We start from the raw sequence: 8,487 nt of genomic DNA, 5'->3' as shown, positions 1-8,487 counted from the left end.
GTTTGAGACCAGTCTGGCCAATATGGTGAAACCTTGTCTCTACTAAAAATACAAAAATTAGTCAGGTGTGGTGGCAGGCGCCTGTAATCCTAGCTACTCAGGAGGCCGAGGCAGGAGATTTGCTTGAATCCAGGAGGCAGAAGTTGCAGTGAGCCAAGATCGCGCCATTGCACTCCAGCCTGGGCCACGGAGCCAGACTCCGACTCAAAAAACAAAAAACAAAGTGAAAAGACGACAGGCAGGCGTGGGGGCTCAGGCCTGTAATCCCAGCACTTGGGGAGGCTGAGGTGGGCGGATCATCTTAGGTCAGGAGTTTGAGACCAGCCCGCCCAACATGCTAAAACCCAATCTCTACTAAAAGTACAAAAACTGGCCGGGCACACTGGCTCACGCCTGTAATCCCAGCATTTTGGGAGGCCGAGGTGGGCGGATCACGAGGTCAGGAGTTGGAGATCAGCTTTACCAACACGGTAAAACCCTGTCTCTACTAAAAATATAAAAATTAGCCAGGTGTGGTGACGCGTGCCTGTAGTCCCAGCTATTCGGGAGTCTGAGGCAGGAGAATCGCTTGAACCCGGGAGGCGGAGGTTGTGGTGAGCCGAGATTGCACCATTCCACGCCAGCCTGGACGACAGAGTGAGACTCCGTCGCAAAAATAAAAAAAGGTACCAAAAACTATCCAGGGATGCTGGCGCACGTCTGTAGTCCCAGCTACTCGGGAGGCTGAGGCAGGAGAATGGCGTGAACCCGGGAGGCGGAGTTTGTGGTGAGCCAAGATGGCACCATTGCACTCCATCCTGGCCGACAGAGCGAGCCTCTGTCTCAAAAAACAAACAACTGAAAAGACAACCCTCAGCAAGTGAAAATACCTGCAAACCATCTATCTGCTAAAGAACTTGTATCCAGAACAGAGAAACAACTCTTACAACTCAATAAAACGACAAGTAATTTTAAAATGGGCAAAAGTTTTGAATAGATATTTCTTCAAAGATACACAAATGGCCATTAAGCATGTGAGGTGATGCTTAACAACATTAGTTATCAAGGAAATACAAATCAAAACCAGAAAGCGACACCACTTCACACCCACCAGCTATGACTGATTTTTAAAAAAAGGCCAGTAACAAGTGTTGATAAGGATGTGGAGAAACTGTCGTGTATCGCCGTATGGATGAACAGATGCAGAATGGGAAGGTACAAGAAGTTAAACCTTGAGAAATTCTCAAATTCAGACTAAGGCTTTCTTCGGTCACTTCCTGAGGCCATGCACGCATCCTTTGGGCCCTTCACCACCTTCCCGCACCCAGTTCCATGTGGCCCCTGCTTCTCCGGGTCGAGGGCCGACGCTGCTCACCTTTTCCTGGGAGAGTCCTAAAGCCGCTGAGGCAGAGAAGGCCCAGGTCCCTCCACCCCGACGGGACCGCGCTGAGGTCCGATCCAAGCGGGCTCCAGACTCCCCTGCAGGACTGGAGCCGGTCATCCCGCAGCCTCTGCACGACGCTCACCCGGGCTGGCTCCTCTTCTTCCCAGTCCTCACTGGCCGAGCCTGCGCCTCCCAATAAGCCAAGATTACAGGAAGCGTCACCTCAGGGTCTGCTTCTGGGGACCCCACCCTGACGCACATGGTCGTCATTGCAAGTTCTAAGGCGTTTTGACAAATCGTGCTTTAACCTCCACAGAGGGAAGTCCCACGGAAACTCCGCGCGGCCCCTGCTCCCGGGCAGGTCAAGGCAGAGCGTGACTTCTGGGGGTCAGGCGCTTCCGACGGATTTTGTAAGGGGGGCTACAGCTTCCGGAACCCCAGGTTTAAGGCGCCGAAGAATCTAGGGCCACCAGAAACTTGTGGTCAGACAGCAGCTCCCACCCGGCGGAAAACGCGCGCTCTTAAAAAGGCGCTGACGCGATGGCGCCAGGTTTTCCCTCAGAAACGTTTCTCTTTCATCTTTCCGACCCATTTAGGGGATGCTTGAGTCAAAGGATTTCTCGCCCTCTACCCACTGGAGGCGCTGGGCCAGAACTGAGGTGGAAAGCGCTGAAAGAGGCGCGCGCCGGGGGCTCCTGCGGGGACCCCTCAAGCCACTCTCGGCGTTGCCCCGCGGACTCGTTAGCGACATCCCTGTGGGCGCCTCGCGTTCCCGCCGTAGAGGAACGACCAGGTGAGGCAAGGAAACGCCCGGCTGGGGCAGCGGGGACGCGGCCCCTCCCCACGCTTTTGTCCTAACCACCCCCTCGGGCGCGCTTCGCCGACCACGCGGCAATGCGGACGCCCAGACTCGGGGGGGGGGGGCGCGAAACGGCCCCCTTTCCGGGAGAGCGAGCACTTCTGGGCATGGCCCCGCCACACGCCGCCACCATCGCGCCCACTGCCACTTATGGGTGCTCCTCGGCCGGTCAGGGACGTGCTGGGGCAAAGCGGGGCGGGCAGCAGGGGCGAGTTCGCGCTTCTCTCGGGTCCGAAAGGAGCCCTGCGCCGGAAATCCGGGCAGAAACCTGTTGGGAGCGCACCGGAAGTAGCCGTCCGCGGAGTTCTACGCACGCGCTCTCGGTCCATTCTGGGACATCCGGTTGACCGCCCACTGGGTGGTTCAACGGTCCCCGACGGGAGCTGGGGTCCGGGCGAGGAAGGGGGCCAGTTGAACTCTTAGTGTGAAGCGACTGCGGGACATCCTGGTGAAGGCAGGACCTAAAGCCGGCAGAAGATGCTGTGATGTAGATGCAAATTGGGGCGTCTTGATAGTCAGTGATGCCACTGGCGCTCGCGAGGTCACCCAGAGACAGTGTTGAGTGAGAAGCGGCCCTGGTGCCCCTGGGGCAGTTGAAGAGGAAAGAGGCACCCTGGGCATGGAGACCAATGGGGTGGCCCTGGTGGGAGGTGAGGGACCCAGGGGCTGGGTGCCACAGAGTCCCTGATAGAACTAGGCCCCTGAGACCTCAGTGTTGCTCCGGACTGTTGAGTTCCTTGGAGAATGAGAACTAAGGACTGAAGGTAGAAAAAATAACTTATCTGTAGGAAAAATAGGTATCTTGGGAATGTTTCCAGGTGGCTGTGGTTGATGATATCCACAGCAGGAGCCCAGAAGCAACATGTCAGAACCTTAGTCTTGTCACCCATTTGGGGAAAAAGTTATCTCCTAGTCACAAAGATAAAGTTGCCTTTTACCATTAGCCTAGTAAAGTCCACTGTGGTGGCAATGAGAGGTGAAGCCAGCTGGACTTCCTGGGTCCAGTGGGGACTTGGAGAACTTATTCTATCTTATAATGGGATTGTAAAATGCACCAATCAGCACTCTGTAGCTAGCTAGAGGTTTGTAAAATGCACCAAACAGTGCTCTGTAGAGCTAGCTAGAGGTTTTTAAAATGGAGCAATCAGCACTCTGTAAAATGGACCAATCAGCAGGACATGGGTAGGGACAAATAAGGGAATAAAAGTTGACCACCCAAGCCAGCAGGGGCAACCGGCTGGGATCTTCTTCCATGCTGTGGAAGCCTTGTTCTTTTGCTCTTCACAATAAATGTTGCTGCTACTCATTCTGGGTCCGTGCCATCTTTCAGACTGTAACACCCACTGTGAAGGTCCGTGGCTCCATTTTTGAAGTCAGCAAGACCATGAACCCACTGGAAGGAACCAACTCTGGACACAGTAACAGTCGCTGCCATTCATGGAGCACCTGCCATGTGGCAGGTGGTGCTAAGTGCTCTGCGTGTGCCAGGTAAGGATTGACATCACCATTTCACAGGTAAGAAAACTGAGGTTAAACAAATTGCCTGTGATCCAGATCCATCTGTCCCACTCCAAAACCCTCTTTTTGCTCCCCCCAGGCTCTGACATTCGATGTGGCTGGCCATCGTAGGGACAGACAAGAGACTGTCTTTAAATGTGTTACTGAATAATTTGGGAGTCATTCTGAACTTCCATCAACTGTAAACTTATTGTCCCAAAGGGCATAGAATGAGATTTTAATTTCGTGAGCAGAAACCTAATCATTCATTAGAGAAACACAGAGGAAACTAACATTCAGCTTGGATTCTAAGCCTTAGAGGAAAGAAAATGGAAAGACAAAGAGCCAATAATGTGCAGATACTGTCCAGGCACTGTCCATTCCTCATGTTCTGGTTCCTGTTCCTCCAGCTTCCCTCAAGACTTGTGCACAAACGGAGGTACAATCCCAGTGGCAACACCAGGGTTGCTGACAACTTTCGGGCACATGTTAAGAATCTAGCCTCCAGCAGGGCTCAATTTGTGCCCTGGCTTTCTGGTCTTCTATGTCCACTTCCTGGAGTGTAGGGATCATCTCAGCATGAGGGAAGAATCAGGTATCAGAGCCTGCAGAGCCACTGTCCAGACTCTGGGCAGGTGAGTTTGCCTCTCAGTAACCTCCCTGCTGATCTCTCCAGTACAAGTGTGCTATAACCCAGGCCCTTGACCAGAGCATTCAGCCACAACCAGTGTGGGTTCTTTTTTTGTTTTTGTTTTTTGTTTGTTTGTTTTTACCATAAAATCCCATGTGAAGGAAAAGGAGCCATGAGGGTAATCAAGAAGCCAGTTTATAGTCTGAGGAACAGGGCAGTATAGCTATGACACCTGGCTGACATGTGAGGAGAAGAGCCATGCACACCATGGAGCACAGTACCTTTGTGGGCACAGGGAGCTGCCAGGTGCTTCGCAGACCACGTACCCAGATGGCCTTGAAAAGGAATTCTGAAACCCTCCTGGTTCAAAATATCCTACAGCTCCCATGGCTCCAGGACTGAACACACTCCCCAGCAAAGCCTGCAAGGCCAGGCTCTGCAGGATCCTGGTCCTGCCCTGGTCCTCAGTCACACTCGCAACCCCACAGCATCTGAGAGAATCGGCCTCTTCCCAGCTCATCTGTGTTCCTTCTGCTATCATCTTGTCAATCCTTCCAGGCCCAGTTCTAATTCTTCATCCAAACCTTCCTAACTCCTCTTCCCCAATCAACCCTTCCCTTCACTGCAAGTCCTGTGGCACTTATGATCTTGGCAAGTGTCACCTGGCATCCAAGGGTATGTACAACAGGACAAGTGGAAGAGAGTGAGCCAGACACAAATCAGTGATGCACAGAAGCACCTGTTGGTGACAGCAGCTGCTGCGGCTCCCCTTTTGTGAATGTAAGGTCCGTTTTCCCTGTGAGGAGTAAAGAATTGTAGACAAGACTCAAGAGTCTACCCTCTCCTCCCTTTTGAACAAATTTTTTAGAGACCAGGCGGTCTCTCTCACCGACTGGAGTTCAGTGGTGCAGTCATGGCTCACTGTACTTTCAAACTCCTGGGCTGAAGCGATCCTCCTGCCTCAGCCTCCCAAGTATCTGGAAATACACGTGCAGGCCACCACACCCGACTAATTTTTAATCTTTTTTTTTTTTTTTTTTTTTTTTTGTAGAGACAGGGTCTCAATTTGTAGCCTAGGCTAGTCTTGAACTCCTGGCCTCAAGTGATCCTCCTGCCTCAGCCTCCCAAAGTGTTGGGATTACAGGCGTGAACCACCGCGCCCAGCCCCTCCCTTTTTTTTTTTTTTTTTTTTTTTTTTTTTTTTTTTAACACAAGGCAACAGCTTGTTTCTTACACCCAGGACTGGGGGTGGAATCCTGGAGAGTATGTGGGTCTGGCTGCTCTTCTCTGCACCTCAGGCCTTGGAAGACAGACGGTCATCCCTGGCACAACCCAATGGCAGGTTGTGCCATTGTCTGATGACGAAGGAGGGGCAAATGGATGCATTTCATAGCTGTGTTCCTCTCAAAGCTTTCTTCCTTTTCCCTCAGACTGTGCCTAGAGGAAAAATCTAACCAGAAACTTTTTTTTTGAGACAAGAGTTTCACTTGGTCACCTAGGCTGGAGTGCAGTGGTATGATCTCAGCTCACTGCAACCTCTGCCTCCTGGGTTCAAGCAATTCTCTTGACTCACTGGAGTAGCTGGGATTACAGGCGTACACCACCACGCCTGGCTGATTTTTGTATTTCTAGTAGAGACAGAGTTTCTCCATGTTGGCCGGGCTGTTCTCAAGTGATCCACCTGCCTTGGCCTCCAAAAGTGCTGGGATTGTAGGCATAAGCCACTGCGCCCAGTAAGTCAGAAACTTTTCAACAGCTATTTTGTATAAACAATGAACTATTTAGGTATATCTATGATTGAAGTTCACAAAATCAATTGCTCTTACCATCAATGGCTTTATAATCCTTTGTGTTTCTACTTTAATGATGTTATTGTATGCATCACTATTTCAATTCGAATTACCTTTGGGAGGTGTAAACTAGATGTAAGTAATCTTTAACACATATATTTTTGGGACAGAGACTTGTTCTGTTGCCCAGGCCAGAGTACAGTGGTACAATCATGGCTCACTCCAGTGTCAACCTCCTGGGTTCAAATGATCCTTCCACCTCAGCCTCCCAAGTAGCTGGGATGGCAGGTACCCACCACCATACCTGGCTAACTTTATTTCTTTGTAGAGATTGGGTCTCACCATGTTTCCAGGCTGGTCTCAAAGTCCTGGCCTCAAGGGATCCATCTTGGTCTCTCAGAATGCTGGGATTACAGGCGTAAGCCACTGTGCCCAGCCTTGATTTCATTTCATAGTGAAAACTTCATTCTAAAGTCAAGGATTTTATTTTATCCTAAGCTGCTGAAGGCTTATGTTAAAATAATTTTATGTTTTCAGCGTAGCCAGTAGCTGCAATGGATTGCCTTCTGATGAAAATACAGATCCTACATATTGGTGCGGCTGACACTCATTCTACATGCTTTCAGATTTAAGAAACTTAGTGCAGAGGTATAGAAGGCTACCTCAGCTATTCTGTTTGGTTTCACGAAGACCTTGAGTCATTGCTCATCATTGTTCAGGATTAAAAGGCAGCTTTGGGGACCCAACACTAACTCTAATAGTTTTCCATTTTCCTGTGCATCCACTTTGGGGGTTGCATTTATCTGCCTCTCTCTGGGTCTGGTCTCTGCTTCTGGTTTCTGCATATGTGAGATCAGGCCACACCATGGATCCTGGTCTCCCCTAGCATTTCCAGTGGCATTCCCAGCCAGGAATAAGGCTGTCTTTGTCTCCATCTGACAATCCCAGTCTAAAGCAAGATTCCCTACAGAGCATGGCCACCCTGGGGCAAGCACTGGCTAGGGCAGTTTATTCAAAAGGGCAACAGCAGGAACCCACATTTCCACCTACTTCCCACAGTACACCAAAGCCTCTCATATCCATTATATTCTCTATGAATTATCTCATTGTAAATAATACATGAGTTCCAACTAAATGTTTTTTCCACATTCATTACATCCATAGAGGTTCTCTCCAATAGGAACTCTCATGACATTGTATAATGAGCTACAACGAAAGGCTTCCCACCTTTGTTGCATTCTTGGATGCTTTTCCCTCCTGTATGAATCGAGGGGTTCCTCTCCAGTAGAATTTGTGAGATAGTGACTGAGAAGCTAGCTCACACTGAAAGCCTGCACATATTCCTTTTAACTTATACTCGCTATCCATAGTGTGAATAACCTAATGTCTAGTAAGAGTTGAGCTCTGGCTGAAGCATTTCCCACATTCACTACATGCGTGTGACTTCTCTACAGAATGTGTTCTATGGCAATGAATCAAGTGTGACATCTGAATAAAGCTTCTCCCACACATGACACACAAATAAGTTTTCTCTCCAGTGTGTATTCTTTGATGATCAATCAGGTGTGATATTTGAAGCCCCTTCCGCACTCATTGCATTTTTAGGGCTTCTCTCAAGAATGCATCCTTTGATTATGAATCATGTGTGATGGCTGACTGAAGCTTTTTCCACACTCTTTACATTCAAAAACTTTCTCTCCTGTACGAATTCTCTGATATTGCATGGGACTTGCTTTCAGATTAAAGGCTTTCTCACACTCAATACATTTATAGGGCTTCTCTCCAGTATGTATCAGTTGGTGTTTAATAAGGTTTGAATTCCCACTAAACGTTTTGCCATATTCATTCCACCCATAGGGCTTTTCTCCAGTATGAATTATCTGATGTTTAACAAGTTTTGATGTCTCCCTAAAGCCCTTGCCAAATTCACTACACACATAGTGTTTCTCTCCACCATGAATTTTCTTTTCCTTTTTTTTTTTTTTTTTTGAGATAGAGTTTCACTGTCTCCCAGGCTGGAGTGCAGTGGCGTGATCTCGGCTCACTGCAAGCTCCACCTCCCAGGTTCACGCCATTCTCCTGCCTCAGCCTCCCAAGTAGCTGGGACTACAGGCACCCACCATCATGCCTGGCTAATTTATTTTGTATTTTAGTAGAGAAGGGGTTTCACCGTGTTAGCCAGGATAGTCTCGATCTCCTGACCTCATGATCTGCCCACCTTAGCCTCCCAAAGTGCTAGGATTACAGGCATGAGCCACCGCGCCCGGCATTTTTTTTTTTTTTTTTTTTTTTTTTGGGGAGGATCTTCCCCTTTTACCCCAGGGGGGAGGGTCGGGCTCGCTGTCCT

At 49.5% G+C, this 8,487-nt stretch overlaps 1 long non-coding RNA gene across 2 annotated transcripts in view; it reads left to right on the top strand.

Annotated features, from left to right (window-relative positions):
* Positions 1-767: 767 nt before the first annotated feature.
* The window catches only part of LOC108536621 (uncharacterized), a 9,361-nt gene continuing 1,641 nt past the window's right edge, over positions 768-8,487 (top strand). The window contains exons 1-3 of one of the 2 annotated variants that reach the window (XR_001887565.1): positions 768-2,784; positions 3,553-3,710; positions 3,820-5,308. This is a non-coding gene — a long non-coding RNA (uncharacterized LOC108536621). Of the gene's footprint in view, positions 2,785-3,552; positions 3,711-3,819; positions 5,309-8,487 lie in introns of those variants that run through there. The other variant, XR_001887566.1, reaches the window with a different exon arrangement.

Source organism: Rhinopithecus bieti, unplaced genomic scaffold, assembly GCF_001698545.2.
Source record: "Rhinopithecus bieti isolate Rb0 unplaced genomic scaffold, ASM169854v2 scaffold_13617, whole genome shotgun sequence".
In the NCBI taxonomy this organism is placed as follows: domain Eukaryota; kingdom Metazoa; phylum Chordata; class Mammalia; order Primates; family Cercopithecidae; genus Rhinopithecus; species Rhinopithecus bieti.
Note: the sequence above shows the minus strand (reverse complement) of the source record. Positions and strands in the feature narration are given on the sequence as shown.